General features: G+C 42.3%; 1 pseudogene; it reads left to right on the top strand.

Annotated features, from left to right (window-relative positions):
* Window positions 1-817: 817 nt before the first annotated feature.
* Window positions 818-14,942, top strand: part of LOC119271837 — a 43,988-nt pseudogene continuing 29,863 nt past the window's right edge.

Below are 14,942 nucleotides of genomic sequence, written 5' to 3'. Positions count from 1 at the left end.
GCGGGCTGCTCTCTTCACTTCCTCGGCGTCGTCTTTCTTTTTTCCTTCTCATGGTAAATGCGAGGGAGTGCCAGTGCGGTTGGTTACAGGAAGGGGATGAGTGGTGTGATCTGATGGCTACACAACGCCCGATCCAACGGCCGGCGAGGCGGATGATCTTTCCTCTTAACGTAAGTCGGATGATTTGTAGCGTCTATCCAAAGTTTATGGATTTGTTTGCAAGGGAGAGAGAAGAGACTGATGCATGCGCCTCCTTCTCTGACAAAAAGTAGTACTCTGGGGCTGCTAGATTGACAAAAGTAGTACTCTGGTGGTGAACCAGCTATTGAAATACCAATATTTCATAAACAATGAAAACCTTTTATACAGCACAAGAGTCAATATACGGTATGAGGTGTCACCAGTTGATGGGCTAGCGGGTTGCCGGTACATACCGGACTGCCCAATTTTTTGTTTCGCGGCCAGCACTAGTGCGACGATGAGGAGGATGGTTGGGCTACGGCTCTTCATGATTTCTTGGTGGTGGTTGCTCGCCTAACGCTCGTATCTGTTGCTTCCTGGTAAATGGTAGTGCATCTAAACAGTCATTTGATGCTTAAGATACGGCGTATTATCCTGAGATCTTCCGCGATTCGCTTACTATGAAGTGTGATTGCATATATAAATGTTTGAGATATAAGATTTCTAGGTATGGATTTATGGAGCATATCTCAAATGATTTGATCCAACCTGATGGATTTATTTTCTTTTATTTATGATATGATACACCCGTCGTTAAGGTTGAACTAATGAGAAGAGACAAAGGGGGCAGAGGGAGGGAGAGACCGAGAGACAATACACCACCACCATGGCCGTGGGCACATCCTCTTCGATGCTCGGCGAGGCTCTCCTCCTCATCGTCCTCTTGTCGGCCACCGATGTTCACGGTGGGTCAAGCTCCAGCGCCGCGCCATGTTCCCCATTGGACGACCTCTGCTTCACGCCCAATATGTGATCCTATCCGAGAGAAACTCGAAGGTCCCACCAAGGATAGAGCCGCATATTGAAATGCTTTTGCAAGATGGATATCATTACATCATACCATTATATAATAGTTGGGGATACATACAAAGGCATACCAATGCCACATGAATACATCAAACAACATACATGAGAACAACATCTGACTACGGATAAAACACAAATAGAAACTCAAACGACATCCACGCCCTGCTAGCCCAGGCTGTCGACCAGGAACCTATCCCCTGGTCGAAGAAGAAGAAGAAGAAGAAGAAGAAGAAGAAGAACTCCAAAACATGTAAACATCGCTCTCACGTCATGATCATCACATTACCTGTACCTACAACTGTTGTTGTAGTAATCTGTAAGCCACGAGGGCTTAGCAATCCCATTACCATGGGTATCAAGACTAGCAAAGCTTAATGGGTATGGAATGGATAAGTGGTGAGGTTGCAGCAAGCGACTAAACATTATATGGTGGCTAACTTACGAGTACAAGAGTAAGATGAGTAATTACGCAAACGGTCACAAACTAGTGTTCTCTTCTCGAACGCACCCGAAAAGAGATAAGTCACGGTTAAGCACACGATTGGTGTATTTTAATTGAGTTTAGTTCAAGTCCCCTATAACCTGATATTAAAAATTCCCAACTATCACATAACCGCGGGCACGGCTCTCGAAAGTTTAAACCTGATACGTCTCCATCGTATCTATAATTTTTTATTGTTCCATGCCAATATTATTCAAATTTCATATACTTTTGGCAACTTTTTATACTATTTTTAGGAATAACATATTGATCCAGTGCCCAGTGCCAGTTCCTGTTTGTTGCATGTTTTTTGTTTCGCAGAATATCCATATCAAACGGAGTTCAAACGGAATAAAAACTGACGGAGATTTTTTTTAAATATATATGATTTTTGGGAAGAAGAATCCACGCGCGACGATGCTCGAGGGGCCCATGAGGTAGGGGGCGCGCCCTGGGGAGGCAGCCGCCCCTGACCCTCGTGGCCACCCCGTAAGACCGTTGATGCCCTTATTTCGCTGCAAGAAAGCTAATATCCGGATAGAGATCGTGTCAAATTTCAGCCCAATCGGAGTTACGGATCTCCGGGAATATAAGAAACGGTGAAAGGGAAGAATCTGGGAACGCAGAAACAGAGAGAGACAAAGAGACAGATCCAATATCGGAGGGGCTCTCGCCCCTCCCGTGCAATGAAGGCCATGGACCAGAGGAGAAACCCTTCTCCCATCTAGGGAGGAGGTCAAGGAAGAAGAAGAAGGAGGGGGCTCTCTCCCCCTCGCTTCCGGTGGCACCGGAGTGCCACCGGGGGCCATCATCATCACCGCGATCTACACCAACATCTCCGCCATCTTCACCAACATCTCCATCACCTTTTCCCCTCTATCTATAGCGGTCCACTCTCCCGCAACCCGCTGTACCCTCTACTTGAACATGGTGCTTTATTCTTCATATTATTATCCAATGATGTGTTGCCATCCTATGATGTCTGAGTAGATTTTCGTTGTCCTATCGGTGGTTGATGAATTGCTATGATTGATTTAATTTGCTTGTGGTTATGTTGCTGTCCTTTGGTGCCCATCATATGAGCGCGCGCGTGGATCACACCATAGGGTTAGTTGTATGTTGATAGGACTATGTATTGGAGGGCAAGAGTGACAGAAGCTTCAACCTAGCATAGAAATTCATGCATACGGGATTGAAGGGGGACCAATATATCTTAATGCTATGGTTGGGTTTTACCTTAATGAACATTAGTAGTTGCGGATGCTTGCTAATAGTTCCAATCATAAGTGCATAGAATTCAAAGTAAAGGATGACATGCTAGCAGTGGCCTCTCCCACATAATACTTGCTATCGGTCTAGTAAAGTAGTCAATTGCTTAGGGTCAATTTTGCAACTCCTACCACCACTTTTCCACACTCGCTATATTTACTTTATCGTTTCTTTATCTAAACAGCCCCTACTTTTTATTTACGTACTCTTTATTATCTTGCAAACCTATCCAACAACACCTACTAAGTACTTCTAGTTTCATACTTGTTCTAGGTAAAGTGAACGTCAAGCGTGCGTAGAGTTGTATCGGTGGTCGATAGAACTTGACGGAATATTTGTTCTACCTTTAGCTCCTCGTTGGGTTCGACACTCTTACTTATCGAAAACTGTTGCGATCCCCTATACTTGTGGGTTATCAAGACCTTTTTCTGGCGCCGTTGCCGGGGAGCAATAGCGTGGGGTGAATATTCTCGTGTGTGCTTGTTTGCTTTATCACTAAGTAATTTTTATTAGCTATTCTTAGTTGTTTTCTATCTTTAGTTATGGGTAGGAAATGCAAAATACCAAAAAGATTAGTTGTACCTACTGACCCAATGGTTGAAGAACCACTCAAAATCTATCACACTGCTGAAGCTTTTTACTTGGATCATCTTTGAACCCTATGTGCTCGTGCTGAAACCCCAACTAGCTTAGGTGAGGGCAAATCTTTAGATGAGCATGCTTGTTATGTGCGACACCGAATATCTGAAAAAGGGAAACTTTTACTGGATCAAATTCATCGTTTGCAATGCTATGCTTGGAATTTATGTGAAATATATGATTATACTTGTTGTTCTGAAGACCCTAAGAAACACCTTCCCTACCAATGTTTTTTTACTGATAATGGAATCGTATCCTCTTATGCTAAGGGTGTTTATAGTTACTATGATGTTCAACAAATTGAAGAATTTGTTGCTTTTAAGGGTGCTTACGAAATTGCTTCTTTGATTGAAAAGTATGATGCTACTTTTTAGAAATCTGAAAATTTTGCCATATTTAAATATTGCGTTGATAATTATGCTTCTAATGCTTATGTTAAACCATATATTGAGGAATACTCCGCTGTCCAAGAAGAGACTAATATTTTGCAGGAGTCTATGGCAGAAGAAATTGATGAAACTGTGAGCTCATTGGATGAAAAAGATGAGGAAGAGAGCGAAGAACAAAAGGAGGAAGAGCGGATTAGCTACCCGTGCCCACCTTCTAATGAGAGTAAGTCTTCAACTCATACATTGTTTAATTCCCCTTCGTGCTTACCAGAGGATGATTGCTATGATGATTGTTATGATCCCGTTGATTCTTTTCAAATATCCCTTTTTGATGATGCTTGCAATGCTTGTGGCCAAGATGCCAATATGAATTATGCTTATGAAGATGAACTTGCTATAGTTCCTTATGTTAAACATGAAATTGTTGCTATTGCACCCATGCATGATAGTCCTATTATCTTTGTAAATTCTCCCGACTACACTATATCGGAGAAGTTTGCACTTATTAAGGATTATATTGATGGGTTGCCTTTTACCGTTGCACATGATGATTTTGATGAATATAATATGCATGTGCTTGCTGCTCCTACTTGCAATTATTATGAGAGAGGAACTATATCTCCACCTCTCTATGTTTCCAATACATTAAAATTGCAAGAAACTGTTTATACTATGCATTGGCCTTTACTTTGTGTGCCTGAATTGTTCTTTTATGACATGCCGATGCATAGGAAGAGAGTTAGACTTCGTTGTTATATTATATATGTTACCTTGTGCTCACCACTAAATTACAAATCATTGTTAATTAAAATTGGCTTTGATATACCTTGGGATCCGGGTGGATCCATTACTTGAGCACTATATGCCTAGCTTAATGGCTTTAAAGAAAGCGCTGCCAGGGAGACAACCCGGAAGTTTTAGAGAGTCATTTATTTCTGTTGAGTGCTTTGATATAGTTTAAAAACAGCAAAAATAAAGAGGGGAACCCAAAACGTTTTCAAAAAGGAAAGTGAAAGTGAGAGAGACAAGCATTGTTGAAGTGGGAGCTAGCCTTGAACTTTGTTCATGCTCACAAAAACTTTGTGAATCTTGATTACAGAAACTTTTCAATAAAAATAATTATCCCCTTGTAGAATTCCATTGTATTCTAAAAATAATGTGCCAAGGTTTTCCTTTAGGATGTTTACATTTGCTTGATGGTTTGTACGGTGCAGGACAGAAACTTTGACTGTAGTGTGCGATTTTACATTTTTAGCTGGAACATCAAATGGTTCTGATTCTTTTTGCACTGTCTTAATATACAAATTGTTTATTTTTCCTAATTTTGGTAGAATTTTTCAAGTATCATAAGTATGGTTAATTTTCAGATTATTACAGACTGTTCCGTTTTAGACAGATCCTGTTTTTGATGCATAGTTTGCTTGTTTTGATGAAACTATCAATTTATATTAGTGGATTAAGCCATGAAAAAGTTATATTAAAGTAGACACAATGCAAAAATAAAATATGAATTGGTTTGCAACAGTACTTATAGTAGTGATTTGCTTTATTATACTAACAGATCTTACCGAGTTTTCTGTTGAAGTTTTGTGTGGATGAAGTGTTCGATGATCGAGAAGGTCTCGATGTGAGAAGAAGGAAGAGAGGCAAGAGCTCAAGATTGGGGGTGCCCTAGGCACCCCAAGTAAATATTCAAGGAGACTCAAGCGTCTAAGCTTGGGGATGCCCCGGAAGACATCCCCTCTTTCTTCAACAAGTATCGGTATGTTTTCGGATTCATTTCGTTCATGCGATATGTGCAATCTTGGAGCGTCTTTTACATTTAGTTTTCATTTTTCTTTTATGCACCATGCTGGTATGAGATAGTCCTTGGTTTATTTATAGAATGCTCTATGCACTTCACTTATATCTTTTGAGTATGGCTTTATAGAATGCTTCATGTGCTTCACTTATATCATTTGAAGTTTGGATTGCCTGTTTCTCTTTACATAGACAACCGCCATTTGTAGAATGCTCTTTTGCTTCACTTATATTTGTTAGAGCATGGGTATATCTTTTGTAGAAAGAATTAAACTCTCTTGCTTCACTTATATCTATTTAGAGAGATGACAGGAATTGGTCATTCACATGGTTAGTCATAAAGTCCTACATAAAACTTGTAGATCACTGAATATGATATGTTTGATTCCTTGCAATAGTTTTGCGATATAAAGATGGTGATTAGAGTCATGCTAGTGGGTAGTTGTGGATTAGTAGAAATACTTGTGTTGAGGTTTGTGATTCCCGTAGCATGCAAGTATGGTGAACCGTTATGTAACGAAGTTGGAGCATGAGGTATTTATTGATTGTCTTCCTTATGAGTGGCGGTCGGGGACGAGCGATGGTCTTTTCCTCCCAATCTATCCCCCTAGGAGCATGCGCGTAGTACTTTGTTTCGATGACTAATAGATTTTTGCAATATGTGAGTTCTTTATGACTAATGTTGAGTCCATGGACTATACGCACTCTCACCCTTCCATCATTGCTAGCCTCTCTAGTATCGCGCAACTTTCGCCGGTACCATAAACCCACCATATACCTTTCGCAAAACAGCCACTATACCTACCTATCATGGCATTTCCATAGCCATTCCGAGATATATTGCCATGCAACTTCCATCATCATCATATACATGACTTGAGCATTCATTGTCATATTGCTTTGCATGATCGTAAGATAGCTAGCATGATGTTTTCATGGCTTGTCCGTTTTTTTATGTCATTGCTATGCTAGATCATTGCACATCCCGGTACACCGCCGGAGGCATTCATATAGAGTCATATCTTTGTTCTAGATATCGAGTTGTAAGTAAATAAAAGTGTGATGATCATCATTATTAGAGCATTGCCCCAGTGAGGAAAGGATGATGGAGACTATGATTCCCCCACAAGTCGGGATGAGACTCCGGACAAAAAAATAAAAAAAAATAAAAAAAGAGAGAAAGGCCAAAAAAAGGCACAAAAAAAGAGAAAAGAAAACAAAAGAAAACAAAAAAATGAGAGAAAAAGAGAGAAGGGGCAATGCTACTATCCTTTTTCCACACTTGTGCTTCAAAGTAGCACCATGTTCTTCATATAGAGAGTCTCTTGAGTTATCACTTTCATATACTAGTGGGAATTTTCATTATACAACTTGGCTTGTATATTCCGATGATGGGCTTCCTCAAATGCCCGAGGTCTTCATGAGCAAGCAAGTTGGATGCACACCCACTTAGTTTCACTTAGAGCTTTCATACACTTATAGCTCTAGTGCATTCGTTGCATGGCAATCCCTACTCACTCACATTGATATCTATTAATGGGCATCTCAATAGCCCGTTGATACGCCTAGTTGATGTGAGACTATCTTCTCCTTTTTGTCTCCTCCACCATCATATTCTATTCCACCTATAGTGCTATGTCCATGGCTCGCGCTCATGTATTGCGTGAAAGTTGAAAAGGTTTGAGAACGTCAAAAGTACGAAACAATTCCTTGGCTTGTCATCGGGGTTGTGCATGATGTGAATATTTTGTGTGGTGAAGATGGAGCATAGCCAGACTATATGATTTTGTAGGGATAACTTTCTTTGGCAATGTTATTTTGAAAAGACATGATTGCTTTATTAGTAGGCTTGAAGTATTATTGTTTTTACATCAAATGATAGACTATTGCTTTGAGTCACTCGTTTCTTAATATTCATGCCATGATTAGATATGTGATCAAGATTATGCTAGGTAGCATTCCACATAAAAAATTATCTTTTTTATCATTTACCTACTCGAGGACGAGCAGGAATTAAGCTTGGGGATGCTGATACGTCTCCATCATATCTATAATTTTTTATTGTTCCATGCCAATATTATTCAACTTCCATATACTTTTGGCAACTATTTATACTATTTTTGGGAATAACATATTGATCCAGTGCCCAGTGCCAGTTCCTGTTTGTTGCATGTTTTTTGTTTCGCAGAATATCCATATCAAACGGAGTCCAAACGGAATAAAAACTGACGGAGATTTTTTTTGGAATATATATGATTTTTGGGAAGACGAATCCACGCGCGACGATGCTCGAGGGGCCCACGAGGTAGGGGGCGCGCCCTGGGGAGGCAGGCGCGCTCCTGACCCTCGTGGCCACCCCGTAAGGCGGTTGAGGCCCTTCTATCGTTGCAAGAAAGCTAATATCTGGATAGAGATCGTGTCAAAATTTTAGCCCAATCGGAGTTACGGATCTCCGGAAATATAAGAAACGGTGAAAGGGAAGAATCTGGGAACGCAGAAACAGAGAGAGACAGAGAGACAGATCCAATCTCGGAGGGGCTCTCGCCCCTCCCGTGCCATGGAGGCCATGGACCAGAGGAGAAACCCTTCTCCCATCTAGGGAGGAGGTCAAGGAAGAAGAAGGAGGAGGGGGCTCTCTCCCCCTCGCTTCCGGTGGCACCGTAGTGCCACCGAGGGCCATCATCATCACCGCGATCTACACCAACACCTCCGCCATCTTCACCAACATCTCCATCACCTTTTCCCCTCTATCTACAGCGGTCCACTCTCCCCCAACCCGCTGTACCCTCTACTTGAACATGGTGCTTTATTCTTCATATTATTATCCAATGATGTGTTCCCATCCTATGATGTTTGAGTAGATTTCCGTTGTCCTATCGGTGGTTGATGAATTGCTATGATTGATTTAATTTGCTTGTGGTTATGTTGCTATCCTTTGGTGCCCATCATATGAGACGCGCGTGGATCACACCATAGGGTTAGTTGTATGTTGATAGGACTATGTATTGGAGGGCAAGAGTGATAGAAGCTTCAACCTAGCATAGAAATTGATGTATACGGGATTGAAGGGGGACCAATATATCTTAATGCTATGGTTGGGTTTTACCTTAATGAACATTAGTAGTTGCGGATGCTTGCTAATAGTTCCAATCATAAGTGCGTAGAATTCCAAGTAAGGGATGACATGCTAGCAGTGGCCTCTCCCACATAATACTTGCTATCGGTCTAGTAAAGTAGTCAATTTCTTAGGGACAATTTCGCAACTCCTACCACCACTTTTCCACACTCTCTATATTTACTTTATCGTTTCTTTATCTAAACAGCCCCTACTTTTTATTTACATACTCTTTATTATCTTGCAAACCAATCCAACAACACCTACAAAGTACTTCTAGTTTCATACTTGTTCTAGGTAAAGCGAACGTCAAGCATGCGTAGAGTTGTATCGGTGATCGATAGAACTTGAGGGAATATTTGTTCTACTTTTAGCTCCAAGTTGGGTTCGATACTCTTACTTATCGAAAACTGTTGCGATCCCCTATACTTGTGGGTTATCAAAACCCTGCAGGGGTGTCCCAACTTAGCCCATGACAAGCTCACGATCGGCGGAGACAATCCTCCATCTCGGGACCCTCCGATCAGACTCGGAATCCCGGTGCACATGACATTTCGACAATGGTAAAACAAGTCCAGCAAGACCTCCCGGCGTGTCGACACCTTGATAGTAGCCGCGCGTATCTCCTCTCAGGCCACGACCGGATGAGCACTACGTACGGCAACCGAAAACCCCAGGTGAAGGGGTGGCACTTCAAGTAGCTCTATTTTGGGACCAATACCATTAGCACTGCCCCACTGTATTATGTTAAATTACTCCTCGGGTAGCGCTAACTCCCTATGCGTCAAATTTAATATCAAGTTTAGTTGTTATGTTGGGTAAATGGTAAAACCAATGTTGGGCCTTGTTGGAAGAGTTTTATTCAAAGCGAACTGTCAAGAGGGGCCCATAAACCCTCATCGTGATAGGGACGCAAAATCAAGGAACATAACATCGGTATGACGGAAACTAGAGCGACAAGAGTGGAACAAAACACCAAGCAAAAGGCTAAGCCTTCCACCCTTTACCAAGTATATAGATGCATTAATTAAATAAGAGATACTGTGATATCCCAAGATATTCATGTCCCAACATGGAACAACATGCACTGCACCATTAGCAACGCTATAAGAGGGGTTGAGCAAAGCAGTAACATAGCCAAACAACGATTTGCTGGCATGGTGGAAAAGGTTAGAGGTTGTCATGGCAATTCGTGAGGTTTGATGAACAAGTGGTAGGTAGCGCGACATAGTGATAGCATCGAGACAACTAGCATAGCAAAGATAGTAGTGAGATCCAAGGTGACGGTCATCTTGCCTGAAATCTCGCTAGGAAGAAAATCGAGTCCATGAAGAAGATGAACCCACGTAGTCGAACGGATCCTCACAATCGCAATGTTACCGGAACTATTAAGAAGAAGCAACACCGGAAAGAAGCAAACAACACGGTAAACACACAACACATAAACATGACATAATACTCATACAAATATGATGCATGACAAGGCTAAATGATACTACTCATGGCAATAGATGATGCATACACAATAACCCCACATTAAAGCAAGTTTAAATGAGGCCGGAATCAATATACCAATTCCGGAAACTCACCATATGCAAATTTCGAAATTGGTCCAGATCTGAATAACACATTATATGAGGCTGTTAAACAGCAAGTTAAAATGCACCATGATGATCTACGCATTTTTCTAATCAAGTTACATATAAAGTTCATTTAATTCGGAGCTACGGCGTAGAAGATATGATCAAAACAAGTTACATATGGCATTGATGCAAAATGCATCCAAACATCAAGCACACATACTCAAATCAAGGATGCAACAAGGTAATATGAAACTAAATGCAAAACTAAGCAAGTTTCATATAGAGCATGCTCCAAACGGAGCCACGGTGCAACACATACACGCGAAACAAGTTTAAAGGACAAGTTGTGCAAAATACCAACTAGGCATCTTACAAGCACCATAACAACATGCTACAAGAACAAGATAAGCACAAAGAAGATATGCACTTCAAGTACAGATTACATACTTCAAGTAACATTAAGGTTCAGGTTCATAGGCATCAAGATTAAACCAACATAATCAATGCAACAAGCCACTTTATAACACAGTTTATGACTTAGTGAAAAACAAGGCATACATGTGAGCAGAAATAACATGTTGACATGTTTGAGGCATGAAACAATGATGCTACAGTGCAAGATCATAGCAACCAAAATCATGGCTTTAAAATAAAGGTTATACATGGAAAAATGATTACTAAGAACAGTTTGCAAGTCATAACAGATTCTCAAACTTCGTGAAAAACAAAGGTTGAAAACAGATTCATGATGCACACTTTGAGACAACAAAAGTATATGCTACCAGAACATTTCATGGCATCAAAGGGCATGGCAAGCATGTACATATTAATCACTACAAAACATGGACACTAAGCTACTGCTAGAAAACACTAGAACATGCTCAAAACATCATGGCAACTTGCAAATGATTACAGTTATCCAGACTTAGTGGAATTTACTGGACATAGCAGACTTAGTAGGCAAGTTTACAAGCTCATGCAACTCATCACAAAGCATATCATGGCATGTGCATATAACCAACAGCAAGAAGGCATGTTTGTGCAGCTGTTCATGGCAAGAACATGGTCATAGGATATATATAAAACTAGCTATTCAGATGGAAAAAATGAACTTACTGATAACAGACTGACAGCAACATTATTTAGCAATTTTAGAGCATGGTAATGAAAAGCTACAACAGGCCCTAATTGCAAACAAGGGCATGGATGGATAGATCGTAACAAGATCTACAAAATATCCTTACTGAGAATCTCCATATTATACATGGATTCACTAGTAGCATCAAGTTAACATGACAACATAATATAGCAGGTTCAGACTTAGCAGAAAACACTAAGTCACTGAAATCAGCAACGGCAATTACCCTACTTCACAAGCTTGTGCTAGTCATCACAGGGTATATCATGGCATTAGCTAAATACCACAAGAAAGAGGACATAAAAATGCACTAAACTCATGTTGACAAAATGCTCATATGATGCATGCATTAAATCATTCGAAAATGACAAAAGGGCAAGTTATGACAGTTTTCAGCAGTTTACAGCATATAGCACTTCTGCAACGAAGATTAACATGGAAAAATGAACTCTAATATGAATGCAAAGCACACCATCATGAAGAGAACTCTGAGAAGATCATTTTCATATAAAGAACATCACCATAGGAACAACATGCACAAAGTTACCAGCCTCACAAGATGCATATATGATATAATAGAAACAGGGACTTAATGAAAAAGAAAAGGCTAAGTCAGAAATGAGCGTTGTATAGTTATTCGACGCACAGGGCGCTGGATAGGGGAGAATGGACGCTCACCTAGCTGGGTCTGGCCCATGTCGGTGAGGAGGAGGCCTGGCCGGGCAAAGCCGTTTAGGCCGATCACTGGCCGCGCCTGAGCCTGGGCTTGCGGGGCCCACACGGAAGGCGAGCGAGGGGAGCGGGACGAGCTTCCCAGCTTGATCCCGAGCCATGGAGGGGTCGGCGGCGCAGCGAGGTCCAGGACAAGGCGAGGGAGGCGGGGGACGCCAGATCTGGTCGAGATCCGGTGGATCCAGCCTGTGACACCCCGATAGTAAACCCCTGTTAATGATGCCAGGTCATCATGATTACAATTTTGCTAAACTGCAACTGTTTCAAACTAAGATCAAATTCAAATTCAAATAACAATTCAAATTATAATTCCATAAAACAATGAATTAAAAATGTTCAAAAGGTTGCAAATATTCACTAACAAATTAACAAACATCAAACAACATTTTGGGAATGTTTATATGCCTCTCAGATAATTAAAACCGGAAAAAAACATTTAAATTAACCTTTTAAAAGTAAACAAATATGAATCCTTTTTAAAATGATTTGAAACTTTGTGTGCAAGTAAATTATATGACCCAATACTTATGTGCCAAGTTTCATGTGCACCAAAATTCATTTGCTACCTAAACTAAAGGCAAATCAGAGGAGAAATAAAGAAACAGAAAAGAAAAGGTAAAAAGTAAAACAAAAGAAATAAATAGCAGATCCCCCGACCAACTGGGCCTCGGCTGCAGGCAGCCAACCCACCCCGCAAACCCCACTGGCCTATATGGCCTGCCTCGTCCAAACCCTAACCCCTCCTGACGCCACTCTTCCGCCTCCCCCCATTTTGGATCTGGATCGGGCGCCCCTCACCTCGCTTCGCTGCTTGACGTCGCCAGCACCGTGCCGTCCTCGTCCCCAACGACCCCCCTCGCACTCCCTCTCCTCCCCTGGATCTAGATCGGGGACGCGGCGCCCCGACCTCATCGTCGCTCGTCATCGACCGCTCCCGAGGCCAACGCACCACCCAGCGCCAGCTGTCGTTGTCGACCACCACCGCCTCGACCCCGTCGTCGTTCGTCGCCGACCACATCCTCCTCCTCGCCGGACTGCTTGTCCTCGCCTCCTCCCCGACTCGCTTCATCGCGCCTCGCCGCCCGATCCCCTGCACCGCCCGTGAGCATCGCCCCTCTCCTCTCCCCCTCCGCTCCCGTTGCCAGATCCGACCGTGCCCGTCGTCTGCGCCATGGCCCTGCTACTGTCCCTAATGGCCACCGCTCGCGCCCCCTACCATCTCGGCCAACCGCTGCGCTCATCGACGCCACGGCTAACCCACACGCAGCCTCACCGCCCCGTTCCGACCGACCGCCGTGCCCCACCCCATCCTTCCTCGCTCGTTGCCTGTGCCGCACGACCGCGGCCCCGCACCGTTCCGCCTCGCACGCGCGCGCTCGACGTCGCGTCCTGCTGATACGTCTCCAACGTATCTATAATTTTTTATTGCCCCATGCTATTATATATTCTGTTTTGGATGTTTAATGGGCTTATTTATACACTTTTATATTATTTATGGGACTAACCTATTAACCGAAGGCCCAGCCCAAATTGTTGTTTTTTGCCTATTTCAGTGTTTTGCTGAAAAAGAATATCAAACGGAGTCCAAACGGAATGAAACCTTCGGGAACGTGATTTTTGGAACAAACGTGATCCAGTGGACTTGGAGTGGACGTCAAGCAATCAACGAGGCGGCCACGAGGCAGGGGGCGCACCCACCCCCCTGGGCACGCCCTCCACCCTTGTGGGCCCCTCGTTGCTCCACCGGCCTACTTCTTCCTCCTATATATATCTACGTACCCCAAAAACATCCAGGAGCACCACGAAAACCAAATTCCACCGCCGCAACCTTCTGTACCCGTGAGATCCCATCTTGGGGCCTTTTCCGGCGCTCCGCCGAGGGGGCATTGATCACGGAGGGCTTGTACATCAACACCATAGCCTCTCCAAGGATGTGTGAGTAGTTTACCTCAGACCTTCGCGTCCATAGTTAGTAGCTAGATGGCTTCTTCTCTCTCTTTGGATCTCAATACAAAGTTATCCTCGATTCTCTTGGAGATCTATTCGATGTAACTCTTTTTGCGGTGTGTTTGTCAAGATCCGATGAATTGTGGGTTTATGATTAAGATTATCTATGAACAATATTTGAATCTTCTCTGAATTCTTTTATGTATGATTGGTTATCTTTGCAAGTCTCTTTGGATTATCAGTTTGGTTTGGCCTACTAGATTGATCTTTCTTGGAATGGGAGAAGTGCTTAGCTTTGGGTTCAATCTTGCGGTGCTCGATCCCAGTGACAGTAGGGGAAAAGACACGTATTGTATTGTTGCCATCGAGGATAAAAAGATGGGGTTTATATCATATTGCTTAAGTTTATCCCTCTACATCATGTCATCTTAGGTAATGTGTTACTCTGTTCTTATGAACTTAATACTCTAGATGCATGCTAGATAGCGGTCGATGTGTGGAGTAATAGTAGTAGATGCAGAATCGTTTCGGTCTACTTGTCGCGGACGTGATGCCTATATACATGATCATGCCTAGATATTCTCATAACTATGCTCAATTCTATCAATTGCTCGTCAGTAATTTGTTCACATACCGTAATACTTATGCTATCTTGAGAGAAGCCACTAGTGAAACCTATGGCCCCCGGGTCTATTTTCCATCATATAAGTTTCCAATCTATTTTATTTTGCTATCTTTACTTTCAATCTATATCATAAAAATACTAAAACTATTTATCTTACTATTATTATCTCTATCAGAT

The sequence above is a fragment of the Triticum dicoccoides genome, chromosome 3A, assembly GCF_002162155.2.
Source record: "Triticum dicoccoides isolate Atlit2015 ecotype Zavitan chromosome 3A, WEW_v2.0, whole genome shotgun sequence".
NCBI lineage: Eukaryota > Viridiplantae > Streptophyta > Magnoliopsida > Poales > Poaceae > Triticum > Triticum dicoccoides.
The sequence above is the reverse complement of the archived record's forward strand: the minus strand, read 5'-3'. Positions and strand labels throughout refer to the sequence as shown.